Genomic DNA, 18,912 nt, shown 5'->3' on the forward strand with positions numbered 1-18,912 from the left:
CTTAGTTGTTTGCTATGCAAAACTATATAATCCCAACTCTCCAATTCGTTGCGATCTGGAGTTTTATGCTACTGAAAGTTTGTGTGATTGATACGTCTCAAACGTATCTATAATTTCTTATGTTCCATGCTACTTTTATGATGATACTCACATGTTTTATACACACTTTATGTCATTATTACGCATTTTCCGGCACTAACCTATTGACGAGATGCCGAAGAGCCGCTTGTCAGTTTTCACTGTTTTTGGTTTCAGAAATCCTACAGAGGAAATATTCTCGGAATTGGACGAAATCAACCCCCAGGGTCTTATTTTTCCACGAAGCTTCCAGAAGACCGAAGGGGATACGAAGTGGGGCGACGAGCCGCCGACACCACAGGGTCGCGCGGCCTGGGTGGGGCCCGCGCCGCCCTATGGTGTGGGCCCCTCGCACCGCCTCCAACCCTGCCCTTCCGCCTACTTATAGCCTTCGTCGCGAAAACCCCTGTACCAAGAGCCACGATATGGAAAACCTTCCGAGACGCCGCCGCCAATCCCATCTCGGGGGATTCAGGAGATCGCCTCCGGCACCCTGCCGGAGAGGGGAATCATCTCCCGGAGGACTCTTCATCACCATGATCGCCTCCGGATTGATGTGTGAGTAGTTCACCCCTGGACTATGGGTCCATAGAAGTATCTAGATGGTTGTCTTCTCCTCATTGTGCTATCATGTTAGATCTTGTGAGCTGCCTATCATGATCAAGATCATCTATTTGTAATGCTACATGTTGTGTTTGTTGGGATCCGATGAATATGGAATACTATGTCATGTTGATTATCAATCTATCATATATGTGTTGTTTATGATCTTGCATGCTCTCCGTTGCTAGTAGAGGCTCTGGCCAAGTTGATACTTGTGACTCCAAGGGGGAGTATTTATGCTCGATAGTGGGTTCATGCCTCCATTAAATCTGGGACAGTGACAGAAAGTTCTAAGGTTGTGGATGTGCTGTTGCCACTAGGGATAAAACATCAATGCTTTGTCTAAGGATATTTGTGTTGATTACATTACACACCATACTTAATGCAATTATCTGTTGTTTGCAACTTAATACTATAAGGGGTGCGGATGCTAACCCAAAGGTGGACTTTTTAGGCATAGATGCATGCTGGATAGCGGTCTATGTACTTTGTCGTAATGCCCAATTGAATCTCACTCTACTCATCATGATATGTATGTGCATTGTTATGCCCTCTTTATTTGTCAATTGCCCAACTGTAATTTGTTCACCCAACATGCTATTTCTTATTGGAGAGACACCACTAGTGAACTGTGGATCCCGGTCCATTCTTTTACATCTGAATACAATCTACTGCAAACATTGTTCTTTACTGTTCTTCGCATACAAACATCATTTTCCACACCATACATTTAATCCTTTGTTACAGCAAGCCGGTGAGATTGACAACATCACTGTTAAGTTGGGGCAAAGTATTTGGATTGTGTTGTGCAGGTTCCACGTTGGCGCCGGAATCCCTGGTGTTGCGCCGCACTACACTCCGTCACCAACAACCTTCACGTGCTCCTTGACTCCTACTGGTTCGATAAACCTTGGTTTCTTACTGAGGGAAACTTGCTGTTGTACGCATCACACCTTCCACTTGGGGTTCCCAGCGGGCGTGTGCTTTACGCGTCAACAAGCTAAATTTCTGGCGCCGTTGCCGGGGAGATCAAGACACGCTGCAAGGGGAGTCTCTCACCTCCAATCTCTTTACTTTGTTTTTGTCTTGCTTTACTTTACTTTATTTACTGCTTTGTTTGCTTTCTTATATCAAAATACAAAAAAAATTAGTTACTCGCATTTACTTTATTTACTGTCTTGTTTGCGTTCTCTATATCAAAAACACAAAAAAAAATTAGTTACTTGCATTTACTTTATCTAGTTTGCTTTATTGCTAAAATGGGTACTCCTGAGAATACTAAGTTGTGTGACTTTACTAGTACAAATAATAATGATTTCCTATGCACACCTATTGCTCCACCTGCTGCTATAGCAGAATTTTATGAAATTAAACCTGCTTTACTGAATCTTGTTATGAGAGAGCAATTTTATGGTGTTAGTTCTGATGATGCTGCTGCCCATCTTAATAATTTTGTTGAACTTTGTGAAATGCAAAAGTATAAGGATGTAGATGGTGACATTATAAAATTAAAAAAAATTCCATTCTCCTTAAGAGGAAGAGCTAAAGATTGGTTGCTATCTTTGCCTAAAAATAGTATTGATTCATGGACTAAATGTAAGGATGCTTTCATTGGTAGATATTATCCTCCTGCTAAAACTATATCTTTGAGAAGTAGCATAATGAATTTTAAGCAATTGGATAATGAGCATGTTGCTCAAGCATGGGAAAGAATGAAATCTTTGGTCAAGAATTGCCCTACCCATGGACTGACTACTTGGATGATCATCCAAACCTTTTATGCAGGACTGCATTTTTCTTCGCGGAACCTATTGGATTCAGCTGCTGGAGGTACTTTTATGTCCATCACTCTAGGTGCCGCAACAAAGCTTCTTGATAATATGATGATCAACTAATCTGAATGGCACACTGAAAGGACTCCACAAGGTAAGAAGGTAAATTCTGTTGAAGAAACCTCCTCCTTGAGTGATAAGATTGATGTTATTATGTCTATGCTTGTTAATGGTAGATCTAATGTTGATCCTAATAATGTTCCTTTAGCTTCATTGGTTGCTGATACGTCTCCGACGTATCGATAATTTCTTATGTTCCATGCCACATTATTGATGTTATCTACATGTTTTATGCACACTTTATGCCATATTCATGCATTTTCTGGAACTAACCTATTAACAAGATGCCGAAGTGCCAGTTGCTGTTTTCTGCTGTTTTTGGTTTCAGAAATCCTAGTAAGGAAATATTCTCGGAATTGGACGAAATCAAAGCCCAGGGGCCTATTTTTCCACGAAGCTTCCAGAAGTCCGAAGGAGAGACGAAGAGGGGCCACGAGGGGGCCACACCCTAGGGCGGCGCGGCCCCCCCAACCCTTGGCCGCGCGGCCCTGTGGTGTGGGGCCCCCGTGCCGCCTCTTGAACTGCCCTTCCGCCTACAAATAGCCTCCGTGACGAAACCCCCAGTACCGAGAGCCACGATACGGAAAACCTTCCAGAGACGCCGCCGCCGCCGATCCCATCTCGGGGGATCCAGGAGATCGCCTCTGGCACCCTGCCGGAGAGGGGAATCATCTCCCGGAGGACTCTACGCCGCCATGGTCGTCTCCGGTGTGATGTGTGAGTAGTCTACCCCTGGACTATGGGTCCATAGCAGTAGCTAGATGGTTGTCTTCTCCCCATTGTGCTATCATTGTCGGATCTTGTGAGCTGCCTAACATGATCAAGATCATCTATCTGTAATTCTATATGTTGCGTTTGTTGGGATCCGATGAATAGAGAATACTTGTTATGTTGATTATCAAAGTTATACTTATGTGTTGTTTATGATCTTGCATGCTTTCCGTTGCTAGTAGATGCTCTGGCCAAGTAGATGCTTGTAACTCCAAGAGGGAGTACTTATGCTCGATAGTGGGTTCATGCCTGCATTGACACCTGGGACAAAGGACATGTAAAGTTCTAAGGTTGTGTTGTGCTGTTGCCACTAGGGATAAAACATTGATGCTATGTCTAAGGATGTAGTTGTTGATTACATTACGCACCATACTTAATGCAATTGTCTGTTGCTTTGCAACTTAATACTGGAGGGGGTTCGGATGATAACCTGAAGGTGGACTTTTTAGGCATAGATGCAGTTGGATGGCGGTCTATGTACTTTGTCGTAATGCCCAATTAAATCTCACTATACTCATCATGATATGTATGTGCATGGTCATGCTCTCTTTATTTGTCAATTGCCCAACTGTAATTTGTTCACCCAACATGCTGTTCGTCTTATGGGAGAGACACCTCTAGTGAACTGTGGACCCCGGTCCAATTCTCTTTACTGAAATACAACCTACTGCAATACTTGTTCTACTGTTTTCTGCAAACAATCATCTTCCACACAATACGGTTAATCCTTTGTTACAGCAAGCCGGTGAGATTGACAACCTCACTGTTTCGTTGGGGCAAAGTACTTTGGTTGTGTTGTGCAGGTTCCACGTTGGCACCGGAATCCCTGGTTTTGCGCCGCACTACATCCCGCCGCCATCAACCTTCAACGTGCTTCTTGGCTCCTCCTGGTTCGATAAACCTTGGTTTCTTTCTGAGGGAAAACTTGCTGCTGTGCGCATCATACCTTCCTCTTGGGGTTCCCAACGAACGTGTGAGTTACACGCCATCAAGCATATTTTCTGGCGCCGTTGCCGGGGAGATCAAGACACGCTGCAAGGGGAGTCTCCACTTCTCAATCTCTTTACTTTGTTTTTGTCTTGCTTAGTTTTATTTACTACTTTGTTTGCTGCACTAAATCAAAATACAAAAAAAATTAGTTGCTAGTTTTACTTTACTTGTTATCTTGTTTGCTATATCAAAAACACAAAAAAATTAGTTTACTTGCATTTACTTTATCTAGTTTGCTTTATTTACTACTACTAAAATGAGTAATCCTGAAGTTGAAGTTCGTACGTTTAAGCAACGAGGGGGAGAATTTTTGAGAGATGCTTGGTATAGAATTAGCGATGCCCATAATAGATGCACTAAGAAGCACTCCACCATTATTCTACTCAGGAATTTTTATGTTGGTATCTCTAGCTGGAATAGATATGTTCTTGATAGTCTCGCAAAAGGTGACTTCCTAAGTACTCCTGCATTAGAAGCTAGTTGCATTATTGAGAGTTTATTTGGAATACCCCCTGTTGATAAAGTTAAAACTGAAATCTCTCTTGAAGATGTTATGAAAAAATTGGAAACCATAGAGAAAAAATTTCCAAGTATTGAAGCTAAATTGGAAATATTACTTGATAAAACTGATGAACTTGATAAATCCTTAGGAGGAATTGATGAAAGAATTAGTGTCCTAGGAACTAATGCTGTCCATGATGATCAAATCAATAGGATTGACGAACTTGAAAAAGCTATGGGAACATTGGGTTCAACATTTTCTTCTCTTAAATATAAGGAGAAAGCTTATGTGGGTAAGGAGCAAAAGTTTATGTATGTCTCTAAAGTGCCTAGACCAAAGAAGTATTATTATAGGCCTAAAATTGACAAAGCCCTTAGTACCACTATGGATGGGGGAGCTCATGATAACGATGCATCACCCTTTGATAATACTTGATGCACACTTTCTGCGCCTAGCTGAAAGGCGTTAAAGAAAAGCGCTTATGGGAGACAACCCATGTTTTTACCTACAGTACTTTGCTTTTATTTTGTGTCTTGGAAGTTGTTTACTACTGTAGCAACCTCTCCTTATCTTAGTTTTGTGTTTTGTTGTGCCAAGTTAAGCCGTTGATAGAAAAGTAAGTACTAGATTTGGATTACTGCACAGTTCCAGATTTCTTTGCTGTCACGAATCTGAGTCCACCTCCCTGTAGGTAGCTCAGAAAATTAAGCCAATTTACGTGCATGATCCTCAGATATGTATGCAACTTTCATTCAATTTGAGCATTTTCATTTGAGCAAGTCTGGTGCCATTTTAAAATTCGTCAATACGAACTGTTCTGTTTTGACAGATTCTGCCTTTTATTTCGCATTGCCTCTTTTGCTATGTTGGATGAATTTCTTTGATCCACTAAGGTCCAGTAGCATTATGAAATGTCCAGAAGTGTTAAGAATGATTGTGTCACCTCTGAATATGTCAATTTATATTGTGCACTAACCCTCTAATGAGTTGTTTCGAGTTTGGTGTGGAGGAAGTTTTCAAGGATCAAGAGAGGAGTATGATGCAACATGATCAAGGAGAGTGAAAGCTCTAAGCTTGGGGATGCCCCGGTGGTTCACCCCTGCATATATTAAGAAGACTCAAGCGTCTAAGCTTGGGGATGCCCAAGGCATCCCCTTCTTCATCGACAACATTATCAGGTTCCTCCCCTGAAACTATATTTTTATTCCATCACATCTTATGTGCTTTTTCTTGGAGCGTCGGTTTGTTTTTTTGTTTTGTTTGAATAAAATGGATCCTAGCATTCACTTTATGGGAGAGAGACACGCTCCGCTGTAGCATATGGACAAGTATGTCCTTGGTTTCTACTCATAGTATTCATGGCGAAGTTTCTCCTTCGTTAAATTGTTATATGGTTGGAATTGGAAAATGATACATGTAGTAATTGCTATAAATGTCTTGGGTAATGTGATACTTGGCAATTGTTGTGCTCATGATTAAGCTCTTGCATCATATGCTTTGCACCCATTAATGAAGAAATACATAGAGCATGCTAAAATTTGGTTTGCATATTTGGTTTCTCTAAGGTCTAGATAATTTCTAGTATTGAGTTTGAACAACAAGGAAGACGGTGTAGAGTCTTATAATGTTTTCAATATGTCTTTTATGTGAGTTTTGCTGCACCGGTTCATCCTTGTGTTTGTTTCAAATAAGCCTTGCTAGCCTAAACCTTGTATCGAGAGGGAATACTTCTCATGCATCCAAAATACTTGAGCCAACCACTATGCCATTTGTGTCCACCATACCTACCTACTACATGGTATTTTCCGCCATTCCAAAGTAAATTGCTTGAGTGCTACCTTTAAAATTCCATCATTCACCTTTGCAATATATAGCTCATGGGACAAATAGCTTAAAAACTATTGTGGTATTGAATATGTAATTATGCACTTTATCTCTTATTAAGTTGCTTGTTGTGCGATAACCATGTTCACTGGGGACGCCATCAATTATTCATTGTTGAATTTCATGTGAGTTGCTATGCATGTCCGTCTTGTCTGAAGTAAGAGAGATCTACCACCATATGGTTAAGCATGCATATGTTAGAGAAGAACATTGGGCCGCTAACTAAAGCCATGATCCATGGTGGAAGTTTCAGTTTTGGACAACATCCTCAAATCTCTAATGAGAAAATTATTAATTGTTGTTACATGCTTATGCATAAAAGAGGAGTCCATTATCTGTTGTCTATGTTGTCCCGGTATGGATGTCTAAGTTGAAGAATAATCAATAGCGAGAAATCCAATGCGAGCTTTCTCCTTAGACCTTTGTACAAGCGGCATAGAGGTACCCCTTTGTGACACTTGGTAAAAACAATGCATTGTGATGATCCGGTAGTCCAAGCTAATTAGGACAAGGTGCGGGCACTATTAGTACACTATGCATGAGGCTTGCAACTTATAAGATATAATTTACATGATGCATATGCTTTATTACTACCGTTGACAAAATTGTTTCATGTTTTCAAAAATCAAAGCTCTAGCACAAATATAGCAATCGATGCTTTTCCTCTATGAGGACCATTCTTTTACTTTCAATGTTGAGTCAGTTCACCTATTTCTCTCCACCTCAAGAAGCAAACACTTGTGTGAACTGTGCATTGATTCCTACATACTTGCTTATTGCACTTATTATATTACTCTATGTTGACAATATCCATGAGATATACATGTTACAAGTTGAAAGCAACCGCTGAAACTTAATCTTCTTTTGTGTTGCTTCAATGCCTTTACTTTGAATTATTGCTTTATGAGTTAACTCTTATGCAAGACTTATTAATGCTTGTCTTGAAGTGCTATTCATGAAAAGTCTTTGCTTTATGATTCACTTGTTTACTCATGTCATATACATTGTTTTGATCGCTGCATTCACTACATATGCTTTACAAATAGTATGATCAAGATTATGATGGCATGTCACTCCATAAATTATCTGTGTTATCGTTTTACCTGCTCGGGACGAGCAGAACTAAGCTTGGGGATGCTGATACGTCTCCGACGTATCGATAATTTCTTATGTTCCATGCCACATTATTGATGTTATCTACATGTTTTATGCACACTTTATGCCATATTCGTGCATTTTCTGGAACTAACCTATTAACAAGATGCCGAAGTGCCGATTCTTTGTTTCTGCTGTTTTTGGTTTCAGAAATCCTAGTAAGGAAATATTCTCGGAATTGGACGAAATCAAAGCCCAGGGCCTATTTTTCCACGAAGCTTCCGTAAGTCCGAAGGAGAGACGAAGAGGGGCCACGAGGGGGCCACACCCTAGGGCGGCGCGGCCCCCCTTGGCCGCGCGGCCCGTGGTGTGGGGCCCCGTGCCGCCTCTTGACCTGCCCTACCGCCTACAAAGAGCCTCCGTGACGAAACCCCCACGACCGCGAGCCACGATACGGAAAACCTTCCAGAGACGCCGCCGCCGCCGATCCCATCTCGGGGGATCCAGAGATCGCCTCCGGCACCCCGCCGGAGAGGGGAATCATCTCCCGAGGACTCTACGCCGCCATGGTCACCTCCGGTGTGATGTGTGAGTAGTCTACCCCTGGACTATGGGTCCATAGCAGTAGCTAGATGGTTGTCTTCTCCCCATTGTGCTATCATTGTCGGATCTTGTGAGCTGCCTAACATGATCAAGATCATCTATCTGTAATTCTATATGTTGCGTTTGTTGGGATCCGATGAATAGAGAATACTTGTTATGTTGATTATCAAAGTTATACTTATGTGTTGTTTATGATCTTGCATGCTTTCCGTTACTAGTAGATGCTCTGGCCAAGTAGATGCTTGTAACTCCAAGAGGGAGTACTTATGCTCGATAGTGGGTTCATGCCTGCATTGACACAGGACAATGTGTAAAGTTCTAAGGTTGTGTTGTGCTGTTGCCACTAGGGATAAAACATTGATGCTATGTCTAAGGATGTAGTTGTTGATTACATTACGCACCATACTTAATGCAATTGTCTGTTGCTTTGCAACTTAATACTGGAGGGGGTTCGGATGATAACCTGAAGGTGGACTTTTTAGGCATAGATGCAGTTGGATGGCGGTCTATGTACTTTGTCGTAATGCCCAATTAAATCTCACTATACTCATCATGATATGTATGTGCATGGTCATGCTCTCTTTATTTGTCAATTGCCCAACTGTAATTTGTTCACCCAACATGCTGTTCGTCTTATGGGAGAGACACCTCTAGTGAACTGTGGACCCCGGTCCAATTCTCTTGACTGAAATACAACCTACTGCAATACTTGTTCTACTGTTTTCTGCAAACAATCATCTTCCACACAATACGGTTAATCCTTTGTTACAGCAAGCCGGTGAGATTGACAACCTCACTGTTTCGTTGGGGCAAAGTACTTTGGTTGTGTTGTGCAGGTTCCACGTTGGCGCCGGAATCCCTGGTGTTGCGCCGCACTACATCCCGCCGCCATCAACCTTCAACGTGCTTCTTGGCTCCTCCTGGTTCGATAAACCTTGGTTTCTTTCTGAGGGAAAACTTGCTGCTGTGCGCATCATACCTTCCTCTTGGGGTTCCCAACGAACGTGTGAGTTACACGCCATCAGTTGCTCAAGAAGAGCATGTTGATGTGAACTTCATTAAAAATAGTAATTTCAACAACAATGCTTATAGGAATAATTTTAGTAACAACTATAGGCCATATCCTTCTAATAATGGTAATGGTTATGGTAATTCTTACAACAATAGTAGGAGTGTACCCTCTGGTCTTGAAGCCATGCTTAAAGAATTTATTAGTACACAAACTGCTTTTAACAAATCTGTTGAAGAAAAGCTTGGTAAAATTGATATTCTTGCTTCTAAAGTTGATAGTCTTGCTGCTGATGTTGATCTTTTAAAATTGAAAGCTATGCCTAATGAAACTAAAGATATTAAGTCATTTGCTACAGAAAACGCTATCCAAGTTCGAATTAATGAAAATATTAGATTGATGGCTTTGCGTGCTAGGTGGGAAAAAGAAGAAAATGCTAAAGAGAATAATGTAGCTAAAGTTTGGACTATTACCACCACTAGTAATGTTGATGCTTCACATGTTGCTACACCTCCTACTATCAATGGTAAAATAATTGGTATTGGCAATGTTTCTACTCCTAATGCAAAGCGTGCAAAACTGTCTGAAACTGCTAAAACTGCTGAAACTGCTTGTGATAAAACTGCTGAAATTTTTCAAAATATTGGGGACAATGATCCCATTGCTTTAGATCATAATGGTTTAGATTTTGATGATTGTCACATCTCTGAAGTTATAAAGTTCTTACAAAAACTTGCTAGAAGTCCTAATGCTAGTGCTATAAATTTGGCCTTTACAAAACATGTTACAAATGCTCTCATTAAAGCTAGAGAAGATAAATTAAAACTTGAAACTTCTATTCCTAGGAAGTTGGAAGATGATTGGGAGCCCATCATTAAGATGAAGGTCAATGATTTTGATTGTAATGCTTTATGTGATCTTGGTGCAAGTATTTCCGTTATGCCTAAGAAAATCTGTAATATGCTTGACTTGCCACCATTGAAAAATTGTTATTTGGATGTTAATCTTGCTGATAATTCTACAAAGAAACCTTTGGGGAGGATTGATAATGTTCACATTACGGTTAACAATAACCTTGTCCCCGTTGATTTTGTTGTCTTGGATATTGAATGCAACGCATCTTGCCCCATTATTTTGGGAAGACCTTTTCTTCGAACTGTTGGTGCTATTATTGATATGAAGGAAGGTAATATTAAGTATCAATTTCCTCTCAATAAAGGTATGGAACACTTCCCTAGAAAGAGAATGAAGTTACCTTTTGATTCTATTATTAGAACAAATTATGATGTTGATGCTTCATCTCTTGATAATACTTGATTCACACTTTCTGCGCCTAGCTGAAAGGCGTTAAAGAAAAGTGTTTATGGGAGACAACCCATTATTTTACTTCTGCACTTTTGTTTTATATTTGAGTCTTGGAAGTTGTTACTAATGTATCAACCTCTTCTTATCTTTATTTTATTGCATTGTTGTGCCAAGTAAAGTCTTTGATAGTAAAGATGATACTAGATTTGGATTACTGCGCAGAAACAGATTTCTTACTGTCACGAATTTGAGCCGCCCCGTCTGTAGGTAACTCAGAAAAATCTGCCAATTTACGTACGTGATCCACAGATATGTACGCAACTTTCATTCAATTTGAGCATTTTCACTTGAGCAAGTTAAGTGCCCCATAAAATTTTGTCTTTACGGACTGTTCTGTTTTGACAGATTCTGCTTTTTATTTCGCATTGCCTGTTTTGCTATGTTTGATGAATTTCTTTGTTCCATTAACTTTCAGTAGCTTTGTGCAATGTCCAGAAGTGTTAAAAATGATTATGTCACCTCTGAATATGTGAATTTTTGATTATGCACTAACCCTCTATTGAGTTTGTTTTGAGTTTGGTGTGGAGGAAGTTTTCAAGGATCAAGAGAGGAGGATGATACAATATGATCAAGAAGAGTGAAAACTCTAAGCTTGGGGATGCCCCCGTGGTTCATCCCTTCATATTTCAAGAAGACTCAAGCATCTAAGCTTGGGGATGCCCAAGGCATCCCCTTCTTCATCGACAACTTATCAGGTCACCTCTAGTGAAACTATATTTTTATTCTGTCACATCTTATGTGCTTTACTTGGAGCGTCTTTATGTTTTTATTTTTGTTTTTGTTTGAATAAAATCGGATCCTAGCATTCTTTGTGTGGGAGAGAGACACGCTCCGCTGTTGCGTATGAACACATGTGTTCTTAGCTTTACTCTTAATGTTCATGCCGAAGGTTGAAACTGCTTCGTTCATTGTTATATGGTTCGAAACAGAAAATGCTTCATGTGGTAATTGGTATAATGTCTTGAATAATCTGATACTTGGCAATTGTTGTGCTCAAATAGATCATGTTTAAGCTCTTGCATCATGTACTTTGCACCTATTAATGAAGAAACACCATAGAGCTTGTTGACATTTGGTTTGCATGATTGGTCTCTCTAAAGTCTAGATATTTTCTGGTGAGGGTTTGAACAACAAGGAAGACAGTGTAGAGTCTTATAATGCTTGCAATATGTTCTTATGTAAGTTTTGTTGTACCGGTTCATACTTGTGTTTGCTTCAAACAACCTTTCTAGCCTAAGCCTTGTATTGAGAGGGATTACTTCTCGTGCATCCAAAATCCTTGAGCCAAAAACTATGCCATTTGTGTCCACCATACCTACCTACTACATGGTATTTCTCTGCCATTCCAAAGTAAATTGCTTGAGTGCTACCTTTAAAATTCCATTCTTTGTGTTTGCAATATATAGCTCATGGGAAAAATAGCTTAAAAACTATTGTGGTATTGAATATGTCGCTTATGTATCTTATTTCTTATAAGTTGCTTGTTGAGCGATAACCATGTTCTTGGGGACGCCATCAACTATTTCACCTTTTTTGAATATCATGTGAGTTGCTATGCATGTTTGTCTTGTCTGAAGTAAGGGTGATTTATCATGATCAAATGGTTTGAGTATGCATATTGTTAGAGAAGAACATTGGGCCGCTAACTAAAGCCATGATCCATGGTGGAAGTTTCAGTTTGGACAATCAATCCTCAATCTCTTATGAGAATATTATCTATTGTTGAATTCTTATGCATTAAAGAGGAGTCCATTATCTGTTGTCTATGTTGTCCCGGTATGGATGTCTAAGTTGAGAATAATCAAAAGCGAGAAATCCAATGTGAACTTTCTCCATAGACCTTTGTACAGGCGGCATAGAGGTACCCCTTTGTGACACTTGGTTGAAACATATGTTATGCAATGATAATCCATGTAAATCCAAGCTAATTAGGACAAGGTGCGGGCACTATTGGTATACTATGCATGAGGCTTGCAACTTATAGGATATCTTATGCATAACACATATGAATTATTACTACCGTTGACAAAATTGTTTCTATGTTTTCAAAATAAAAGCTCTAGCACAAATATAGCAATCCATGCTTCCCTCTGCGAAGGGCCATTCTTTTACTTTATGTTGAGTCAGTTTACCCACTTCTTTCTGTCTTAGAAGCAAACACTTGTGTCAACTGTGTGCATTGATTCCTACATACTTGCTTATTTGCATTCATCATATTACTTTGTGTTGACAATTATCCATGAGATAAACATGTTGAAGTTGAAAGCAACCGCTGAAACTTATATCTTCCTTTGTGTTGCTTCAAAACTTTCTACTAAGAATTTATTGCTTTATGAGTTAACTCCTATGCAAGTCTTATTGATGCTTGTCTTGAAAGTACTATTCATGAAAAGTCTTTGCTATATGATTCAGTTGTTTATTCATTGTCTTTACCATTGCTTCGAATCACTTCATTCATCTCATATGCTTTACAATAGTATTGATCAAGATTATGATAGCATGTCACTTCAGAAATTATCCTTGTTATCGTTTACCTACTCGAGGGCGAGTAGGAACTAAGCTTGGGGATGCTTGATACGTCTCAAACGTATCTATAATTTCTTATGTTCCATGCTACTTTTATGATGATACTCACATGTTTTATACACACTTTATGTCATTATTACGCATTTTCCGGCACTAACCTATTGACGAGATGCCGAAGAGCCAGTTGTTGTTTTCTGCTATTTTTGGTTTCAGAAATCCTACAAAGGAAATATTCTCGGAATTGGACGAAATCAACGCCCAGGGTCTTATTTTTCCACGAAGCTTCCAGAAGACCGAAGGGGATACGAAGTGGGGCGACGAGGCGCCGACACCACAGGGCCGCGCGACCTGGGTGGGGCCCGCGCCGCCCTATGGTGTGGGCCCCTCGCGCCACCTCCGACCCTACCCTTCCGCCTACTTATAGCCTTCGTCGCGAAAACCCCTGTACCGAGAGCCACGATACGGAAAACCTTCCAGATACACCGTCGCCGCCAATCCCATCTCGGGGGATTCAGGAGATCGCCTCCGGCACCCTGCCGGAGAGGGGAATCATCTCCCGGAGGACTCTTCATCACCATGATCGCCTCCGGATTGATGTGTGAGTAGTTCACCCCTGGACTATGGGTCCATAGCAGTAGCTAGATGGTTGTCTTCTCCTCATTGTGCTATCATGTTAGATCTTGTGAGCTGCCTATCATGATCAAGATCATCTATTTGTAATGCTACATGTTGTGTTTGTTGGATCCGATGAATATGGAATACTATGTCATGTTGATTATCAGTCTATCATATATGTGTTGTTTATGATCTTGCATGCTCTCCGTTGCTAGTAGAGGCTCTGGCCAAGTTGATACTTGTGACTCCAAGAGGGAGTATTTATGCTCGATAGTGGGTTCATGCCTCCATTAAATCTGGGACAGTGATAGTAAGTTCTAAGGTTGTGGATGTGCTGTTGCCACTAGGGATAAAACATCAATGCTTTGTCTAAGGATATTTATGTTGATTACATTACGCACCATACTTAATGCAATTGTTTGTTGTTTGCAACTTAATACTGGAATGGGTGCGGATGCTAACCCGAAGGTGGACTTTTTAGGCATAGATGCATGCTGGATAGCGGTCTATGTACTTTGTCGTAATGCCCAATTGAATCTCACTCTACTCATCATGATATGTATGTGCATTGTTATGCCCTCTTTATTTGTCAATTGCCCAACTGTAATTTGTTCACCCAACATGCTATTTCTTATTGGAGAGACACCACTAGTGAACTGTGGATCCCGGTCCATTCTTTTACATCTGAATACAATCTACTGCAAACATTGTTCTTTACTGTTCTTCGCATACAAACATCATTTTCCACACCATACATTTAATCCTTTGTTACAGCAAGCCGGTGAGATTGACAACATCACTGTTAAGTTGGGGCAAAGTATTTGGATTGTGTTGTGCAGGTTCCACGTTGGCGCCGGAATCCCTGGTGTTGCGCCGCACTACACTCCGTCACCAACAACCTTCACGTGCTCCTTGACTCCTACTGGTTCGATAAACCTTGGTTTTACTGAGGGAAACTTGCTGTTGTACGCATCACACCTTCCACTTGGGGTTCCCAACGGGCGTGTGCTTTACGCGTCAACAGTGATCTGCTGTTCCATTGGGGATTAGAAGATTGCAATCTACCGCTTCGTGGTCGGCGGCTACGTGCGCAAGTGTGTGGAGTTGTGAATATCTTGCAGGGTTGAGAGCTATTGCATTGGCGACAGGAATCAATCGAGAGACTTCGTCGGCGTCATACAAGTTACCCTCCTCATATCATCGATTCCCTCCGCTGCTACCAACGCGTGTTCATCACCACCCGTCGCTTACTGAGAAGATCGGGCAACCCCTTATCAACATCTTTGACAAAGGATCCAGTTCCGTTAGAGGAACACACCTGAGCTTCAGCCCAATAATGAACACTGTGGATGGGTGCGGAACTGTTCTTGGTAGGTCTCAGGTTGGTTGCCATGTCTGAAGCACTTCCAAAAATCTAGTAACTGAAGTATCGGTTGACATTACCCCTTCTAACAATATGCACTGCGTGTTTGCAGCACGGACCATACGTCGGGATGTATCGGGCTGTGCAGGAAGCCATCAGCCGGGCAACAACTATTGCCCCCAACTACGACCTGCCGCTGGCTGAATTTCGAAACAGAGCATTCCAGGTGTGTGAGCTCCACATGGGTTGTTCTTATTTTGGAAGGTCCTTTTTGTCTGTTTGGTACGAGTCATGTTTTATGCAAACATGGAAGTACGTACGTAACTAAAAAGCCACGAGAGTAGTCCCTCTTCTTGCTTTTGTAATAATAAAATAATGCCACTGTCTGTGATAAACATGATAACTAACTAACGACACAATAATTTTCACACTTGCTGCCTGTGTTAATCAACGGTGTAGTACTAATCAATGAGTACGAGATATGGTCATCTCTGCAGCTGCCATCCTACGCCACAGCCTCCACTACGAGATACACAAATGCCCCACGATAACACCTCCACCACATGCATTTGTTTTCATACTGCCATGCCCATCAATGCACGGGGTCTATGACTATAAAAAACACGGACATGGCCTAGCTCATTCATTGCATGACTGTAGGGAGGGGGAAAGGACACAAATCAGTAGTTTAGCAGGAGGGTTTCAACGAACAAAAGCTGAGTTTTAATGGCAGTTCAGTGGCAATTAGCATTCTGGAGTTTCGTTGCAACGGTGAGAATTTGCTACCCCATCGGCGGATCTCATGTTTCCCCCCGTTTCCCCCCCACCAAACTGGGATTTCATTTTTTTGGTTTGTGTCTTTATCAAGGCTGAATTGTTTCCTTCTGTTCAGCGGATACGGCAAGTATCAGATTTGTATGCTTGACTGGATCTGTTCATATCGTTTACTTTCATTACAAATCTGAATCAGGTGCCAGCCTCGAGATCAACTCTACGCCCCCTACCTGAGTCATCGACTGCAAGGGTTCTGTTTGAGGAAGATGAACGGGAGCAGGTAATATCAAATCAGAAGGTGCATTCCCTGGCATTAGTTCTACAACAATTGTTCAACGAGACAACATCCTTACTGGTACGATCATATATGTAGTTGTTTTGTATTCTTACTTTGTAAAATAATGTTGGTTGCAGACTAACAAAGTAGATCCGGAGTTTCTTCGAGCTATCAAAGATTCATCTGAACTAGCATCATCAAGCTTGCATCAACTATTGTGCAGTCAAAGACAGAGGCAGATGCAAAGTTCAATTATTCCATGGATGCCATGAGTGATAAATTGGAGGACCTGGTTAGAACAATGAAATCTGAACAGAAAAACAAATCCAAAAGTAAGCTCCATCTGAGGAAGCCTATTTCTTATGAGGAGATTTGGTGATGTTATTTCACAACATCCATTATCAACTGGCTAACCATGCATTTTATTCAATAGAGTCCACGGACGGTGACAGGTCTATCCCCTTCAACTGGATGCTTGGCGATGGGACTGCACCAAAGAGAGGAAGGAGAACGACCAGCGACCAAAACAGGTTCCAACGCCCCAGGGACCATATGAAGGGCACAGCCGCATGGTTCGTACACAATGCAACGAAGGCAGACCTGCGAGAGTAAGTTTGAGATGTCATTCTACAATTTTTTTAAACAAAGAAAGGTCCAAACTTTCATTGCCAATCTGCTTGGCTTTAATTCCTTGCTGCTCACGCCTATGATCATGCAGGGTGTGGATCGAGTTCAGAGACCCTCCCATGGTATCAGTGGATGGCATATACATCAAGCGAATGCTACAACTGAGGGAGGAAATGTCCGAAGAAATGGGCAATGGTGTGGTTAGAGTGCCGAGGAACGGCGAAGCAGACAAGAGAGCGGAAACTGATGGAAACGTCCACTACGTGATGCATACGTGGGCGGTTCGTCCTCTGCTCCTCCATACAATCTATTTCTTCAACCCAGATTGGGCGGTTTGTCCAGAAACAAAAACGGTTGCACCAATCATCTACATTTCGAATACGTGGGCGGTTTGTCCAGAAACAATCTATCTAGCCAAGTTGACCTTCATGTACAAGGGAACCATAGCAGCCTACTCAATCACCAAGAAAACCGCTCGAAAGGGAAGAAGGTGTTGACAAAGAAGAGAAAGGCAGAAGGCGTCACCATAGAGGACGACAAGCGTGCAGGTTATGTCAGTGACGAGGGGAGCGACGGAGAAACGAACAACCAAGGGAGGCGCAACGCCCTGCCGCCGCAGGCGTTTGCATATTTGGCCTGGCCGTCCATATGATACCCTCCATTTGACACTTATCCGTGTTTATCAATCAGATGTGTTTTTAACATGGACGGCAGGGTAAACTGTATCACTGGGCCCGTGGATTGTATTAGCTATGGCGTGTGTCTGTTTGATGTGGACTAATACCAGCTGCACTGAGACAATCATGATCAGTTGCAAGCCATGTTTACATATTGTTTATTCGCGTAAATAAGATATCACAACGGTGGGGTACAAAAGACTTCTAGGGGGCATCTAACGCCTAAAAAGACAAGAACATTTTATCTGAGTGATTGCAACGTTAAATCGGTCGCTGAACAAATCAAACCGCCAGACGACGGCAACAACTAGGGCTATTACAGCAAACCGAACAAGCAGTAGCTCCGCCTGCATTTCTTTGATTCCTTGAACAACCTTGGATAAGGTGACCTGGCTGGTTTGGTTTGGGGAATCAAGCTCCCTGCGACCGTTGAAGCGCCTGCTTGACCGTGCGCTCACCTGATCTTCCCGGAACCAGAACTTGCATCTCTGTATACACATGTAAACGCATCGGCAAAAACGATTTATAATACAGTTCAACTGGAAAAGCTTGGCAAGTTTAAGATCTAATCGAATATCTTTTCCATGCCGCACTTCACGAATAGCCTTCCGGGGTTCTCCGACGTCCAGATCTCCACAGATCCGCCGACTCCCAGCAGTAGCAGGGGAACTTCGAAAAGCCCAGATATGCGGTACTGCTCTCGGATGCACTAGCACACATCTTGGCCTAAGAGAAAAACTAGCAACCAACAGCATCTATTCTTCAGTCCTTCGGAGGAAGGAGGTGGGATGCTGCTAACCAAAAGGATAGACTGGTTGTGTTCTACACGATCCGCCTAGGTGCTAGTATTTATAGCAAACTTGGAGATGAGTTCCGAAGTGACAGGTAGCCGTTGCAAAGAATTGCGTCCGTAGTAAGCTTAACAAAACTGGCCTTCTTACTCTGAAAAAATGTACAACACTATGCAAATCTATATTTCAAAAAAGGGATAAATGGAGGTAGGGTTGCTATCGCGCTAATTAGTAGTAATTTCGTTTTATTATCAGAATTCAAACCACATCCAGCTACCTCACCATCGAACAACTTATCGCCACCGCAACAACGACGGCACTGAAATTAATTAAATGGAGGTTTATCAGCAACATTGTGTCATCGTTTTTTCAGCTACATGCCGGCTCCTGCATACCCCATGAATGTTGTTACTTAACTATGGATAAAAAATTAAATAAATTTGGAACAAACCCATTCGTAGCTGGAAAAA

The 18,912-nt window shown here is 41.6% G+C and overlaps 1 long non-coding RNA gene across 2 annotated transcripts; it reads left to right on the plus strand.

Moving 5' to 3' along the window:
• Positions 1 to 15,815: 15,815 nt before the first annotated feature.
• LOC127348867 (uncharacterized) lies at positions 15,816 to 17,859 on the plus strand. Of its 2 annotated transcripts, none has more exons than XR_011756683.1 (5): positions 15,816 to 16,067; positions 16,267 to 16,368; positions 16,485 to 16,679; positions 16,781 to 16,955; positions 17,066 to 17,859. It is a non-coding gene; the product is annotated as an uncharacterized lncRNA (long non-coding RNA). The 2 variants fall into 2 exon arrangements; XR_011756682.1 differs by having other exon boundaries at positions 15,819 to 16,067; positions 16,267 to 16,350; positions 17,066 to 17,857.
• Positions 17,860 to 18,912: the final 1,053 nt, after the last annotated feature.

The sequence above is a fragment of the Lolium perenne genome, chromosome 4 (genome assembly GCF_019359855.2).
Source record: "Lolium perenne isolate Kyuss_39 chromosome 4, Kyuss_2.0, whole genome shotgun sequence".
Lineage (NCBI taxonomy): Eukaryota > Viridiplantae > Streptophyta > Magnoliopsida > Poales > Poaceae > Lolium > Lolium perenne.